This window comes from Leptosomus discolor, chromosome 15 (assembly GCF_034619465.1).
Source record: "Leptosomus discolor isolate bLepDis1 chromosome 15, bLepDis1.hap2, whole genome shotgun sequence".
In the NCBI taxonomy this organism is placed as follows: domain Eukaryota; kingdom Metazoa; phylum Chordata; class Aves; order Leptosomiformes; family Leptosomidae; genus Leptosomus; species Leptosomus discolor.
Genome location: NC_141405.1, coordinates 10,388,363 through 10,404,434, shown reverse-complemented (window position 1 = coordinate 10,404,434; position 16,072 = coordinate 10,388,363). Strand labels below are relative to the sequence as shown.

Below are 16,072 nucleotides of genomic sequence, written 5' to 3'. Positions count from 1 at the left end.
TGCTGGCATGGGCTGCCCCAGTACCTGACTTGAGAGCAGCATAGCTGTGGGCACCGAGTCTCGCCCCAGGATCCAGCCTGGCTGAAGAGGCTGTGGGATAGGCAGCGGGAAACTCACACCCTCAAATTTAGCAGAAAAACTTTCACAAACACAACCCTCCGAGCCAGTTTGGCAGAGCTGAGGATGAAACGTCTGTGCTCAGGTCCAACAAAAACCACTGTGTGTGTCGGTTCCCACAAACCAGTCACTTCAGCCCTTTTGTCCCTGCTAGGGACAGGCGACTGCACTTTCCTTAACTCCGTGCCACTTATTTATACGTGAGAAACAGCATTCCGAGAGTGGGAGACTGCTTCCCTGGCTCCTACCCCTGCAAATAAATTATTCCCTTTCAGCCACTGACAGACACATATTTAAGAACTTGGGAATGGACCAGGGTTACTTTCCCCTGCATTTCCAGCTGAAATAAATGTCCCTGCACCCTCTTGGGATAAGTCATCCCAGGGTGCTACTTTCTGCCACCCCTGAACACAGACACACCACGGGAGCCTCCAACCACCTAGCTGGGGTACACTTAGGCGACATAAGAGATAATGCAGAAGATCAGGAGAAATATCTCTGCTTTTTTAGTCCTCCCCTTGCTCACCCTTAGCTGCTTGGATGCGGGGTGCACTGCGGAGGCTTGAGGGTGCCCCGGGGGCTGCTGCTCACTGCTGTGCTGCCAGGCTCGGTGGCAGCTCTGCCAGGCACTGCAGCGTCCCCGGTGCCGTCAGTGACATAAGAAGCGGGTGACCGGGTGTTGCCCGGGCCGACTCCCTGCAGCTGCCATGGCAACCTGATGCAGCCCTCGGGCAACACAGCGCTCTCGATGGGCAACCCAGGGCCAGCCCTGGGCAAGAAAATACCCTCGTATGGCACCCTAGTTCCTGCCCTGGGCAACCTACCGCTCTCGCTGGGCAGCTTTGTGCAGCCCCTGGGCAAGCAGGTGCAGCTGTTGGGCAAGTGTTGAGCAGCTGGACAATGCTCTCAGTCATGGGGTTTAGTTTTAGGTAGTCCTGCAAGGAGCAGGGAGTTGGACTCGCTGATCCTTATGGGTCCCTTCTAACTTGAGATATTCTATGATCCTCCATCCCTGGCAGTGCTCAAGGCCAGGCTGGATGGAGCCTTGAGCAACCTGGTCTGGTGGGAGGTGTCCCTGCCCATGGCAGGGGGGTTGGAACAAGATGATCTTTGAGGTCCCTTCCAACCCAAACCATTCTGTGATTCTATGATCCTATGAACTCACTGCCCTCAGTGGGCAACCCAGTGCCACTCCTGGGCAACTTAGTGCAGACTCTGTGCAACCTACTGCCTTTGCTGGACAACCTGATCCTGTCCCTGGACAACCCCCGGTGCCATCAACGGGCAACCCAGTACAGCCGTTGGGCATCCTAGTGCCACCCATGGGCAACCGTGTGCCACCCAGTGCTCCTGATGGGCAAAGTAGTGCCCTCATGGGCAACCCAGTGCCTGCACTGGTGTTCCTGGGCCAGCCCGTGGCCCAGCAGAGGCTCCACTGGGGCGGGTGGGTGCACCAGGCGCTGGCACCCCAGGTGAGAAGATGCACAGTGTCCCCAGGAGCTCCACCATGACACAGCCTCATGCAGCATCAGGGCATCACACACCAGTCACGCAGCGACATCAGGGATGATTCCTGGAGAGGGTCCTTCCCCAGTTATTTCAGGCTTTAGCCTGAGAACAGGCACTGAAACGGGAGGACCCTGGTAGTGCTGATGGCGTCACGCTCTGGGCTGTGCAAACACAGAGCGAGAAGGGTCTTGTCCCCAAGGGCTGCGATCTAGCCTGCCGTTAGAGGCGATCTTCTGATTCGGGTTTGTAGGTCTGTGATCTGGGCTGCTGTGTCTCTGGACAAATTACCTGACCCGTTCCCCAAAAGCAGAGCGGGGAGATGCACAGTGGTGAAAGGCAGGCGGGAGGCGTGGGGGTCACATAACTGCACCCGAGCTCCTCCGTGAAGGTGGGAGAGCAAAACCACCTCGGCTCCAGTTCTGAAAAGGGTGCCAAAAGCAGCTTTTTAAGCACCAGAGAAATATCTGAAACTCAAATCAGGGAAAAGAGTAGCCTGCGGGTAACAAAGCCTATTTTGGCTGAGAGTTGTGGATTAGAAACTGTGGAGGAAACCCAGGGAGAAGAGCACATCACTCCCGTGCTCCTCAGACACTTCTTTTCTTGGAAAGGTGCATCAACTTAACAGAGCAGGGCCTTGGAAAAACATCTGCTGAGCACGTGCTCTCATGGCAGCTCTCGGGACAGGGGGCCGTGCTGCTCCAGGGAGCTCACGTGAGAGCACTGCAGGGAAAGCAGGAGGTGCCGGATGGCGACTGTCCGGGCCAGGAGAGGAGAAAGTGAGGATGGCCACAGCAGAGCCCTTGGGGTTTTGCTGGAGAGACGTCGCTGCCGCCCGACCCGGCACAGGCCAGGGAATTGCACAGTGCTCCCCATCAAGGGGCTCGAAAGCTGCCCAGCTGCCCCAGCTCAGCCTCCATACGAGTGTGGCTGGCAGTGGTCATCACCGCCTAAATAAAAGCAGGCGCCACGATAAATTTGAAAAATATTTTGTGTACAAACAAGATTTGCCACAGGCTGTGCTGAGAATACTGTAAGATTGACAGGTTGTGTAAACACTGGGTAAAAAAATGTGGATTTCTCACTTTGAATCTATTCCGTGGGATAACTTAAAACTCTTACAATGCTTCAGCTTGAATTTCTAGAATAAAATAATGATAATTCAGGAGGGAAAGTGGGGTTTATATCACTTTAGCTCAGATGCTAGTCTGACAAGGCAGTGGTGGACTTTGATGACTTTGCTGAGAAGGGTCTAAGCCTCATTTACCTGTGTCTGCGGCATCACCTGAACCAGCCCATCACGGGCTCTGCCACCATCGGTCCAGCATACACTACACCATCCCCTTCCCCGGGCCGGGTGAATGAAACCACTCTTCAAAAAAGCATTTTCAAACTACACAAAAAGACAAGATTTTCTTGGGGATGAACTTGTTTAACCCCAAGACTTTGCTCTGTCATCACAATTTTAGGGATTTCCGTCCTCTTCCCTACCCTGTTGATTCAGACCACTAGCAATGGAGGATTTGAAATGCAAAGGGGAAGGGGCAGAAACCTGCGTTGCCATCAGCGAGCCCGCAGCTCACGTGGGGCTGGGGACAGAACAACGGGGAAAAAAATCCTCGTTTCAGACAACTGTGCGACTAGGGAAGTAAGGAGAGCAATATATGGTTTGACTCACATTTTATGGAGAACCTATAATGCTCCTCCAAACAAACAAACAAACAAATAAAAATATATAAAAATACACACACCCAGAGAGAAAATAACTACTAAATAAGTATTTCCAGCTGAAGGGCTGGGGGAATGCTCTCCACTTTGAGAGCTGGCCCCCAGCTGGCAGCGAGAGCAGAGCTCAGAGGGCTGCCAGGCTCTTGCCCTTTCCCCAGCACACGGAGGGATGTGCACCGAGCGCGGCTGGGTCTCAGCCAGGCGGCCGGGGAGGAGGCAGACGCATGCCCCAGGAAGGGGTGCTGCTGCGGGTTACTGAGCCTCACGGCTACCACGCAGCAGGGCTGTGAGAGGAATGGGCCTTTTCTCCAGCGTAAAACGCCGTTTGGATCAAAATGCACTGAAAGAGTGGTCTTGTACCTTTTCTGATAAAACTGGTGGAATGGCTATCTGAAAAGCCATTTCAAGCAGAAGAAAAACAGAAGGGGAGACATTTAACTTCAGCAAACTTCTAAAACAAGAGGTCTAATACATCTTGGAGACATTGACTTACTTTTCCTGCCATTTCTTTTCCACCAAACCAAGAAAAATTTCTAAAATATTTTAGTCCTGTCTGCGTTCATGCCCAAAACCCGACTTCATCCAACTTTTTACTTTCGACTCTAAGCCAGTTGTCGTCACTGATAGAGTCAGACTGAAAGCACTGGAGAAAAGCCCACTGGCTTCAACGAAACCAACATTCACCCACTGACTCCAAAACCAAAAAAATCCCAACCAAGCTTCCTGGCGGGGACATGACTGTGTCAGAACATATTCAGATACTTTCAGAAATTGTGATTCGCGCTCATCTCCTGCATGCTGACAGCATATAAGAGGAGCCAACCCGCTGTGATCTCCTGTGTTGAACCTACAGAGGACACAGATCTAAAACAGCTTTGAGCCACATTTTTGTCCGAGCTATTGAGTTTTACACTTTTGGCTTCAGCGGTCCAAGGCCTGAGCCCTTTTTTAATCTCCTCCAGGGTGCCAAAAGCGGCTGCCGATGCCCCGAGGGTGATGATACTCCATCCCCTGCAGCTCCCCACTGAGGGACACAGTGGATGCTGCAAGTCTGCACGGGCTCGAAGAACAACTGGAACAAGACCCTGTGAAACAAATCCATCGGGGGATATTAAATTCAAAGACAGCCCTGTCAGCTCAGGAAGTCCTTGAGATACTAATTGCTGGAAGCTGGGAAAGTAGACTGGGAAAGTATCACAGGGTGCTTGCCTTGCTCTGGTGCTTTTATCTAAGCGTCTCCTGTTGGCTCTGTCAGAGGCTGAATCTGGAGCTTTCTGGACTTTGATCTGAGCCAGCACAGCCATTTCTATGGTCCTATACTGCCAAAATTTTCCTCAGAATTTTGCCAGTTTTCTCTCTCTCCTTTTTTTTTTTTTTTTTTTTAAATAATCGCAATGAGTTTGTTTTGGTTTTTTTTCTGACTGCTGATGCCGTTTTGGGAAGTCTGTTTCCCTCGAGCATAATAATCTGCATTAGTTATGCAATACACTGTTAACATGGTTTTTGGCAAGCATTCATTTCACCCAAATTCCTATCAGAATTCTGCAGGACATTCAATGATTTTTCCCTTCTTGGACAACAGAGCACCCAAGCCTCTTTTCTAAATAGCCTCTTGATGGACTGGCCTCAACTGTTCAACTGGGTCCTGCACCAACATGAAGCTTCCCTTGCATGAAGCAACGCTGTCCTGATTTTATTAATTTATTTTCTTTCCTCCAGTCAGTAAACAATTAGTTTACAAGCCCAGCTTTGCAGGGTCTGTTGGAATGATGCAGGAGGGTGGGAATATAGCTGTGGGAGGCAAAGGAATTTCCACAAACTAACTTTCCTAGCAACTTGGCTGATAAAGCCAGCAATAAAGCAGCAATAAAGAGCGATAAAAGCGGGCACGTCGTTCTTCGGACTGAAGGCATTTAAAGAAAGGAAACATCACATCAGTGCAGAAAGGCAGCTGAGGCAGCCGGGGATGCTATATAGAAGTGATCTATGAAAGCAAATCATTTAATGATACGAAAGCAAAAGCATCTCATGCATCAGAAGCAGGAAGGCAGGACAGTGGTTTAATGCACCTGGTGTACGTCAAAGATAAAGGCTGCTTGGCTACAACCCCAAAACCAACCCTGCAGTGACTGAACCGAGCAGCTTTACTCACCAGCAGCTCAGTCATGGGAGGAAAATCCATCCCTGTGCAGGAGACCCTGCCACAAGCCATGTGTCTGTTAGAATTTCACCCCAAACCCTCTCCCTAGAGACCCATTTTACAGGAGTTTTGTGGCAGGGCTGGCTCCTGCCATGGGATGGGCATAGGACACACTGTGAGAGGGGGAAAAAACAGACTCAAACTGAAGCACACATAGGGTTAGATGACTAAATTGCTTGAGGGAGATTTTAGAGTGTCAGCTACCAGAAGTAACATCAATATTGTCAACTTACGGAAAACTGGCATGGAGAGAATCAAAGCCCAAAGGGACCTGGGAATTCTCTAATGTCTGGGAAATCTGCTGCAGGAAAGGGGAAAGTATTTGTGAAAGAAATTAGAGAAGCTGCAACTGAAATTCCTCTGGTCATGGCTCAAATGGAGGAAAGAAATGCGTTGCCAATTGCGGAGACGGGAGTTGGAGAATCCACAAAAGACTCAATACGAGTTATATCAGGAAACTCCTTTTATTGTGCAGATGCACTTTCTTATATAGCATAATTTTCCAAAGTCATCATGACTTGCAGTTTTTCATAAACTCCAATTGTGCTATACATACATCAGTCATCTGCTTCTACCTATCACTTTACTATTAATACTAATGCGTTCCGCCTCATATGGATGTTAGCTTCTAATTCTTCTATTCTGACCCTCAAGGTCGAAGCGTCCTTGAGGCCTACTATGTTAGCTTAGACAAACTGTTCAACAGAGTTTTCCTTGTGCAGGCCCTCTAGCATTCCATGCCTGTTTTCAGCGAGCTACGCTCCCACAGCCTATCTTGTGTAAAGAAGCATCAAGAGGGTAGGACGGGAAGATAAAATTTAGAGCTGGATAATTGCAACACCACATAAACACTGTCAATTAGGAGAAAGCCTTAAAGGAGTTGGGCTAGGGGGAAAGATGGGGGACTCTGAAAGCAAAATTGGAGAAAATAGGAGAGTTTGGGTGCTGATATTGGTGTGCCCTCATAGTACAACAGAGCTCAGGTATCTTTTTATGTGACTCAAAAATGAAGGTGGAAATGAAATGAATGTGAAGCTGTCGCTGATGCCAGGATTTCGCTCAAGTCACTTAAAAGCATGAGTCTTTCAGAAAGGGACTGGGGTGCCTCCGTTTCCCAGCGCTCAGCTCGAGACAATTCACGGGACCCAATTCTCAAAACAGAAAACAGGCAGCTCTGCCTGAAAACCAGCCATCTGGAGCGGGGCTTCAAAACAGCCGAGCAGCCAAAATCACCAGGGTTTATGAAAGCTTTCAGTAAAGGAACACAGGGAGAGTAACAGCTCAAAGCAGCACAAAGGCTAGCGAGGGTGCCAACAAAAACTGGAAGTCCCTATGAGTTCAGCATGCCATCGGCTTATTTTGGGGAGGGAGATAAGTGCAGAAAGGGAAGGTGCGATGAGCTGGACAGTTTTTCTTGCTTGCGGTTATATCGTCTCTTTAGAAAGGGTGGCTGCTGTCTCCGACAGACTCTGGCTCCAAGATACACACAAAGTAGAGGAAACCTATCTTTAGTCTCTGTGAGACAAAAGTGCTAGTAAAAAAGAAAGAAAAAAAAAAAATAGACAATTGCTTCCTGTTTAGGGCTGCAGCTCTGAAGAGAGATCCTGCCAAGATGCTGGGGCCAGGGCAGGACCTTGGCACAGGTTACAGCTCTCGGGGGCTGCCCCTGGGAGAGCAGGGAGGGCAGGCAGGTCTGTCTGGACCTGTGCTGTGAGCTGGAGTCATCTGGGGGTATGAGACGAGAGAAGATGCTCTCAGCTCCTGAGAGTCCCCACGCTGGGCCAGGAGGTCCATGCCCTGGATTCCCGAGGGAAGAGAAGGGACTTGAACTTCTGCTCCTTTAGGATTCTTGGTGCCTACAGGCTTTAGGCTGAGCTCAGCTCTGCTTAGGTTAAAAGAGTCGAGAGTGTCTGACACGTGAGTCTGACGGGACAATTTGCAAAGTGACTGTCACACTGAACTTCAGATTGATTAAAGACTTATCCTCTGAAAATTCAAACACTTGGTAAAATTTACAGCCAGAGAGCAGGTACTATGGCAGTCGAGGTGGCTGACTTAAGGACTGATTTGTTCCTTTATCTTCAAAGTGCTTTGGTGCTTCCACCAACAAACTACTTGCAAGAGGTTAAATTAGGAACCAATCCATACTCACCAAGATTAAAACCGCAGCATTTTCTTCAATTAGCTAGCCAAAAGCACTTCTTTGTTTTAAGACCCCAGCACTGACATTTTAGATGACATTTAAAATTTTTCAAAAGCAAGAAAATGATCACTAGACATCAGCTTAAAATGCAAGTTTTTCTGTTTAGGAACAGAACATACTGTAATGCTTTACTAGATAGTTTGTGTTTCTTCTCCTGAACCATTAAAAATACATTAAAGATGTCAACAGCTAATTACTCTGACAACTAGCTTTACTTCCCCTTGTGCTTTTTCCGCATCAGACAGGCTCAAAGCGAGGAGGACATGAGAGTTTTTCTCCTAAAATCACAGACTGAAAGGGTAGGAATGAATCGCTGTGGGTGGATTTACTCTCAGTCACATACAGGATATTTTCAGCTACTTTCTGGCACACTGTGGAAAAGCAACGGAAAGTGAAAAACCAAAGGAATAAAAAATCCTGGTAGACCATGTAACACACAAAGTGATCGTTTAATTTCTACTCAGGGCTTTCATGAGGAAGTGAAAGTCTAATCATGTATTTTCAAAGCATCTTAGCAAAACTGGGAATGCGTCCTAGCAAAACTGGGAATACTCCTGCAACAGATAGCGTGGGTTCAGCTGAGCCCAGCCTAAAAGTAACCCAGCAGCCGTGCAGTGTTGGGAAAGGTCTTGCGCATCCCCATGCACTTCTCCTGGTCAATGAACAGCGAGTTGGCTTTGGTGGCCAGGTCATGCTCCAAGATCGACTTGGCATGCACCAGCATTTGCAGTATGTTCTCGGCGTCTCTCAGCCGCTGCTGAAGGCTCTGGATCGTCTCATTGATTTCATGGACCTCATTGACGAGGCTGGAAAACAGCAAGAAATGCCCATTAACAGTCCCGTCACGGGGGTGGTTTCTAGCACGGCGTTGGTGATGGGCCCCTTGGGGACAGGATTTCCCCCTTCAGTGTGCTCGGAGTAACTCAACCCCTCATTTCTGGCAGATGCACGGGAAAGGCGAGGGCAGAGCTCCTCCAGACCTCCGTGGGCAGGCATGGTTAAGTTTGCTCTAAGGCTTCGGCGATGTGCAGCCTCATCTCCTGGAGCAGCTTGTGCCACCGAGAAGAGGGAAGAGCAGCTGTGGTTTCCTGTTCCTGTTTGGTTTTGCGGGTTTGTTGGTTCACCCACCCGGATTTCCCTGTGCAGCGTTCCTCCCCACACCCACGGATGCACACACAGCAAAATGGGGGAGCTGGGAGAGGCTAAAAGTGAATGTGAAACAAGTGGAGGATGGAAAAACCCAATGGCATGCAAGGGCTGGGTTTATATGGCTTCTAAAAAGCTTCACGTGGAGTCATTCCCAGAGGGCTCCTAGGAGGAGGGGTGAGGTTTGGGGTGCCTCACCCCTCACATGGGGTGCTGTTGGGCACTCAGGGCAGCCTGCTCCTCCACGGCCCCTTGGGGTGCAGTCCCAAAGGGCTCACTATGTCCTTGAAAGGATTTCCAGTGTCCTCAGGGGAGGTGAGGACAGCCCTTACTGCTTCTCCACATGGTGCATCCTTTCTTGCAGTGACCCAAAAGGAAGCAGCTAAGTGCTCTCAACACAAGCCTGTCAGAGATTAAAGGGCTTATACTGCAAAACTAAGCCATCCAACAGCTGGGAAGCAGGCAGGAGAGTAGGTGAGGTTTACCCAAGTGGGAAAAATCCATCCCTTCACGGGGTGGTATCAGGCTGTACCCGGCCATGGCGTACAGCCTCCTTCGTGGGTGCAGAGCTCTTCTACCACCCCGAGGCCGGGATACCTAATCATTGCTCTTGATTATACCAGTGCACTTATGGAATGACTCTTTGGGGAAAAAAAAAAAAAAAAGATTAATTTTGTCATCCAGTGATGCTCCTGAGCGCTACGACCAGTCACTCCTCAAGGACCCTCCCAGCCCTGGGTCCTGCCTTACCGGAGCTGGGCAGTGTCCCGGCACAGCTCCACATTGGGTCTCCGCGTGCGCTCATCCAGCCGGGTCTGAGCCACTTTTAACACTAGCCCATTGTCCCTAATGGCTTTTCGGATGGCTTCTATGTTCATCTCGATCTGGAAGATTTCCTGCAGTGTCTGGCATGAAAAAACCGCATTCATAAATTAAATGATATATTCTCAAGTGACCACATCATTTCCCTTTTCTCCTGTCCATCTGCAGAAAAAACCAAGTTGAATAAGCAGACCCTGGGCTCAGACCCCTGTCGCTCTGACACATGCCAAGGCACAGATCCAGCAGATTTCTTTTCAAGGAAAAGCCTCTCTTTGCTGTTGCTGTCACATCGGAGGAGATTTTGGAGCAGTGATGGATCTATTGAATTACCAGCTACCCAAAATTACTGCTTGCAGGAATTGATCATCCATCAATAGCAACTCATAGAGGGAAAGTTTTTAATGGATCCTCATTTAAAGACGTGACATCAGCCTGCAGAGCTGCAAGCCCAGTCTCTGCTCAGTTAATCGATACCGTGTCAAGCTCTTTTCAGGAAGCTTTCCATGAGACCCAGCAGTCCGAGCCAGGTGCCCATCACTGATCTCCACTTCCCCTGCTTGGCAGAGCCATGCGGGAAACACACGGCTGACCATGCAGCAAACCTGGAGCACTGAGCCTGAAAGCATGTCCTTGGAGGAGAAGGGAGCCTGCAAACCCCCCGGCAGGCACCCCAGTAGAGGCCCAGCAAAGACTTTCTGCAGGGCAGCCAGCACTTCTGAAGTAACTACCAGGAGATGCAAACAGCATTTCCACCTTCTGCTTGAAATCCCTTTGCTGCTGGGCACTAGGGAAATAAAGGGTCCCTTGAGAGGAAGTTACAGTGCCAACTTGTCCTGCTCCAAGGAGAATGTCCCCAGTACTTGGAATTTCAAACAGATAATGATACTATAACCAGCTCCTTGTGGCAACCGTTCCTCTTCTTGGGCCAGGTCTGTGTGGAGAGTGGTGTCACTGGGAAGTGACGGTGTCACACCGAAAGGGAGGGGTTCAGGCTACCTTGGCCAGGTGGGTCTGAATCTTGCTCTTGGCGTCAGCTGTCTCAGCGATGCGGTTGGCAAAGGCGACGTTCACCCTGTTGAACTGGCGCCACATCTCGTTGGCCGTCACCACCAGCAGGTTCTCGAGGTTGTCCCGCAGCTTGGCGGAGGCCGCCCGTTCGCTCTGGGAGAGGAGAATGTTGTCGTCCGAGAACTTGGCCCACGACTCTGGCACCGAGATCCTGGGGAGGAGGAAGGAGAGGCCTCCAGTAAGCCCATGCTGCTGAAGCTGGCCATGGCCAGGCATGCCATGGGAGCAGTGTGGATTAAATGCAGGTTAAAGCTACGCTCTTAATTTGACCACATGAAGGTAAAACACCTGGACACCATTTGTTCGATATGCTTATGAAATGATGACATGTTCATGAAGACAACTGTGGTACTTATGAAAGCCCAGACAAAGCAAAGATTCCCCCAGAAAAATGAAGATTTTAGTCAGACCTCATATTTACACGTTCGAGCCATCTAAGTGCCAAGTGATTCCCAGCTTCACGTCGACGCGCAGATTGCAGTCAATTAATTTTGCTCATAACTTATCTCAGTTTCATACTAAACTGAACAAGCATTAGATAATATTCATTTCCCTGTCTGTGCATTCACGATGAAGTTCACGCCTGTGCAGTAGGCCAGAACAAGGTCAACAAAAGACTTAAATACCACATAAGCCCCATTTAAAACATGCTGGTTCTCGGCACATTTTGCCCCCCTCTGAATTTTAGCATCAATCCTTTGCAATTCATTTGCAATATGTCTGAGCTGTGAATAATTATTCAAATATTAGAAAGATTGAATCAATCTATGCCCCTCCATAAACTGCACGCGTCCTTGTGAGCAGCAGATATATTCCCTCAGCCCTTTGCCACTTAGCGCATATCTCTGCGAGTGCTGGTTTAGGTCACCATTCATCTACTGCAGAGCCGAAGCTGAATTCCTGGCACCCAAAAGCAGCTGAACCGTATCCCAGGACCATGCTCTCTATTTCTTTATCTTCTGTGTCATTTCGGCTCCCTGCCAGGCCCTCTCCATGCAGGGGTGAACCCCCCAGACGTCACGTCAACCAAGAGCGCTCATGCAAGCACTGACACATCTTTGAAAATACGCATAAACTTAATGAGCTGTGCAGAGGTGTTGGGCTGAGTTCATTTTCAGGCTGATCTCTGAACCCTGATATAATGTGTAATTAGGTGGGACTCGCTTTCACCCACTGCGTGTTCAGCATCCAGCTGAAAGCAGAGGGTTGTTCTCCCTTTATGGTGAGCAGGGAGAAACGGCCCCTCCAAGATGGGTGTTTCCAGGCAGGATGGATGTGCCATGCAGAGACACATGCCTTTACAGTGGGCTGGGGACAACCCGTTCCCTGCCAGGGCGAGGCACCGCGCATCCCAGGGACAGCTCGGTGCTCTCGTGCTGCCCAGCGTGCACTCACGTGGCGTCAACCCGCTCCACCCCTCGGAAGTAGCTGATGCCATCGGAGGTGTTCCTCAGGTGGTGGCACTTGTCGTCGATGCGGTAGGCTGTCTGCTTGTTGGCCAGGTCCCTCTCCAGCTCATGCTGGGCTGCCCTGTTGGACCTTCAACACACAAACAAGAGCCATGGGTGGGGATGTATGGGTGGAATGGTTTCCTCCCACCTGGGCAGCTACGTGCTCCTGTGGGCGCCACTGCCCGCTTCCCATGGAGCCTGCCCAGGTTTTACGGCTGTAGGGTGTGGGCAGAGGTGGGGGTCTGCCGGGGTTTCACATCGCAGCTGCAAATGCAGCATGAGAGAAGGAGCTCCTCCTTACGCGAGCTGGGCTTTCGCCTTATCCAGGTACTGCTGCATCCTCTCCTGGCAGGATCTGATGACGTCGGCTTCCTGGGCAAAGGCAAAACATGACCCCATCAGTATCCATGCTCAGTTGTCCTGGTCACACTCATCCCCTCAGGCCTCTCCAACCGTGCACACAGCAAGGACAAAGCAAACTGGCAGGGAGTGGAGAAAGTGCCCCCCAACCCCAGAGCGCTCACTTGTGCAGCTGAGCCTGGGCGCAGCGACCAGGAGGGGATGGGAGGGTGCTGTGGCCACAGCCATGGCCTCCCACTTCACTTTCAGGGTGGGTTGCCAAGTGTTTTCTCATCTTGACATCAATGTCAAGTGATGATTAGTTCCACTATAGGAGACAGGGACAGATCCTGACCTGATATGAACAGGCATAGAGGTTCTCTGGACCAGCAGCGCTACACATCCCCATCCCCAATCAGCATCTGCCCTTTTTGCTCCCCAAATGTTTTCTTCCCCAGGAGAAATCCCATCCATCTGGGACAAGAGGAGACGGACTTGAGTTTGGTGTAACTTTCTAAGCCATTTCTAAGAAACATCCAGCTCCACCGGAGGAAGGCATGTGCTGCTCTCAGCTCACTTGACTTCAGCACAAATCTATCGCGTTTGTGAAGCCCCAGCTACTGGAGGCAGGTGATTAGTGCTCCAAAACCATAATTTTTAAGCCCTCCTGTCTGCAGGAGCCAGCTGAAAAGCATGGCCTAAATATGTCCTAAACACTTAAAATCCAAAATGCCATTGTGGAGATAACCAGCTCCAATTATTTTCTTAAAATCTCATGACCCTTAAACTAATCTTTCAATTTTTTTAGGGCCTGACTCATAAGAAAAAATCTTCTAACAGAGCAGTGGCTTCACAGTCCCAGGGGCTGCAGTTTCCTTCCCAGTTTCGCGATGCCTTTGCAGTGATTGTATTTTGTTGTACCCTGCGATAGGATCCCATCTTCTGTGCCAGCTCTCATCGTGTTTGCTTTTTATTCATAATTTAAAGCAGCCTATATAAAGGCAGGCAGGAGTGCGCGGTTTTAGGACTGCTATAAAATGCATTGCCTAAGCACACACAGTCTTACTGCGGCCACGCTGCTCTGAGCAAAGCAAAGCTGGGGGTAGATGTAATATCTTTTATTAGACCAAGTAACATAGTTGGGAAAACCAGACAAGCTGTCGGGCAGACACTGCCTTCTCCATATCTGTGTGTGTGCATGTGTGCGTAATATATATGTATGTGACACAGATATATAGAGATATATCACATGTATGTGACAGATACTTATAGATCCTGTGCCGGCAGGGCTCTGAAAGGCAGGAGAGTCCCACAAGCTCCTTGAAGAGGGACAGAGGACCCTGATAGGCTACACAAACACACAGCTGGTTTTCAGCTATTCCTGCCTCTGGCAGGGCAAGGCTTACCCACACCGTGTGGGCACGCTGCTGCGTGGGGGAACGTCGTCCCCTGGCCCTGCAGGTTTTGGGGGTTTGAAGAGTTTAGCACCTCACAGGCACTAAGGAGCCAGAGAGGGAACAGGGCTGCAAAACCTGTTCAGAGTAGTTTAGGTAAAAATAACACATGATCTGTGTTGACAAACTTACCACAAAGAGCTGTTTCTCCACATCATCATGGACCAGGTCAATGCCCATCCTCTTCTCCCGGTGAAGCAAGCACTCCTGAGTGACCTGTTGGGGACATGCCATCACTGCTGGTTGCAAATCCCTACAGGGATGGTCCCCATGTCAAGTAATGTAAGAAATGAAATTGTAGGTGGGCACAGAGACGACAGCACGGGAAAAAAAGTGCCCAGGGCAGCTGGTTTAGCTGACAACGAGCAGCCGAGCTGCAACATCAGCATTAAATCAACGTGGGGGAGCACACGTGTCCCTGGCGCAGCCACAGCTGAAGGCAGGGACCTGTGTCAGGCTTGAGGCTGACCTCGCCAGAGCCTCGTAGGAGGACATGGGCTTTTGTCTCCCAAACCAGGATTTTGGATGTACCACTTATAAAAATATTTGGTTAAGCAAATACTGTTCTGATGGGCTCAGTACGTACTGATAGGGGAGGCAGCAGATGGCAAGGCATTTGTTTATTACTAACTTAACTAATGGTCTCTTAATAAAAACTTTCTAGACGTTACGGAGCTGCAATGAAACTTAATTGGGCGTCTGAATGGCTGCAGATGTTTCAGCAGTAGGCTACAGCTTGCAGCCCACCGGACAGGGTGCTTACCTGGAGAGGGGCCTCTGTCTCAGCCAAGGCTCTCTCCAGTCTTTTCTTCAAGTCTGTGAGTGCGTTCGTTTCCCCGATCATCTCATCCAGCTCATGGCAGAGCTCTGACTTCCAAAATTCTATCTCTTGGACACGATCTCCCAGGTTTTTGGTGCTTTCTACTTGGGTCTTCTTTGTCTGCTGATATTTATCGTGAATCAGACGGGAGGTATCGACTCTCAGACACTCGGCATTGCGCCGGGTAGTCTCCGACTCTTTGTAGTTGGTCAGATTGGACATGTACCAGTCGTCAGAGGTGTACCGGCTGAAGAGGGTTGTTCTGTTGGAAACAAAAGGAAGCATCTTGCTTGGGGGTAACCCCTGGGAGCTTTTGGAAAAGGGAGCCAAAGTTGGGTTGATGGCAGCTGCTTTGTAGTAGGCTCTGGGCATCCGGGGGAGGCTGAAGCTCTGAGGCAAGGGGTAGTAAGGAAAACGGTTCTTATAGCTTGAAGCCATGGTGCTGATGGCAGGCAGAAACTTGGTAGGTGTTGATCTTGGATGGGCATATGTTGCAGTTAAGGGAGATCCAACCAGCTCCATTCTTGAACGCCGCTATTCAGGTATGTGTCCTGCACAAAGGAGACAGAAGAAGACAACCTCACTCAGTAAGCTCCTGCACTTGCGCTACTTCTTACAGTGACACACGCAACTTAAAATACGAAGAGCGATGCACACAGCACCCACACATCGCCTGGACAGGCCTAAAACTCTTGAAAGCAAATCCCTTCTGACAGCATCCCAAGCATTTTTATATATAAGGATTTTACTTTGTTGTCAGTATCTCTCATCAGGTCTTGGAATGTAGAGAGAAACAAATCATGGCTACTAAGGAGAATGACAGATACTGTGCCTTCATTTTGTCTGTCCGTCCAATGAAACTGTAGTTGCTGATTCTCTGATGTTCATTTGTTTCTTTTGGCCAGCGTTTTTGCTGATCTTATAGTATTCCTGCTGTAATTTCCTCTTTAAAAGTTCCATTACCAGCCGTGATAGCTTTGGATGCACAGCTGCTACCAACCCAGCGCGGTTTGTGGGTGAGGGAATCCATCCTCATCATCTCTATTTTCACTTGCAGTAAAAGCTTGAGTGAGGTGTCCGCAGGTGAGCTGAGCTTTGCTTAAATTTGGACTATATCCAAATTTCACCCCCCACCTGCACCCACCCCACCCCACCCCCCCCCATTTCAACCTAAAAAGAACAGCCATCTCTGGACTTGCAAAGGAAGAAAAACATCTC

General features: G+C 49.7%; 1 pseudogene; it reads right to left on the bottom strand.

Annotated features, from left to right (window-relative positions):
• Positions 1-8,328: 8,328 nt before the first annotated feature.
• On the bottom strand, positions 8,329-15,376 carry LOC147414402 (tektin-3-like; annotated as a pseudogene).
• Between the last annotated feature and the right edge of the window lie 696 nt (positions 15,377-16,072).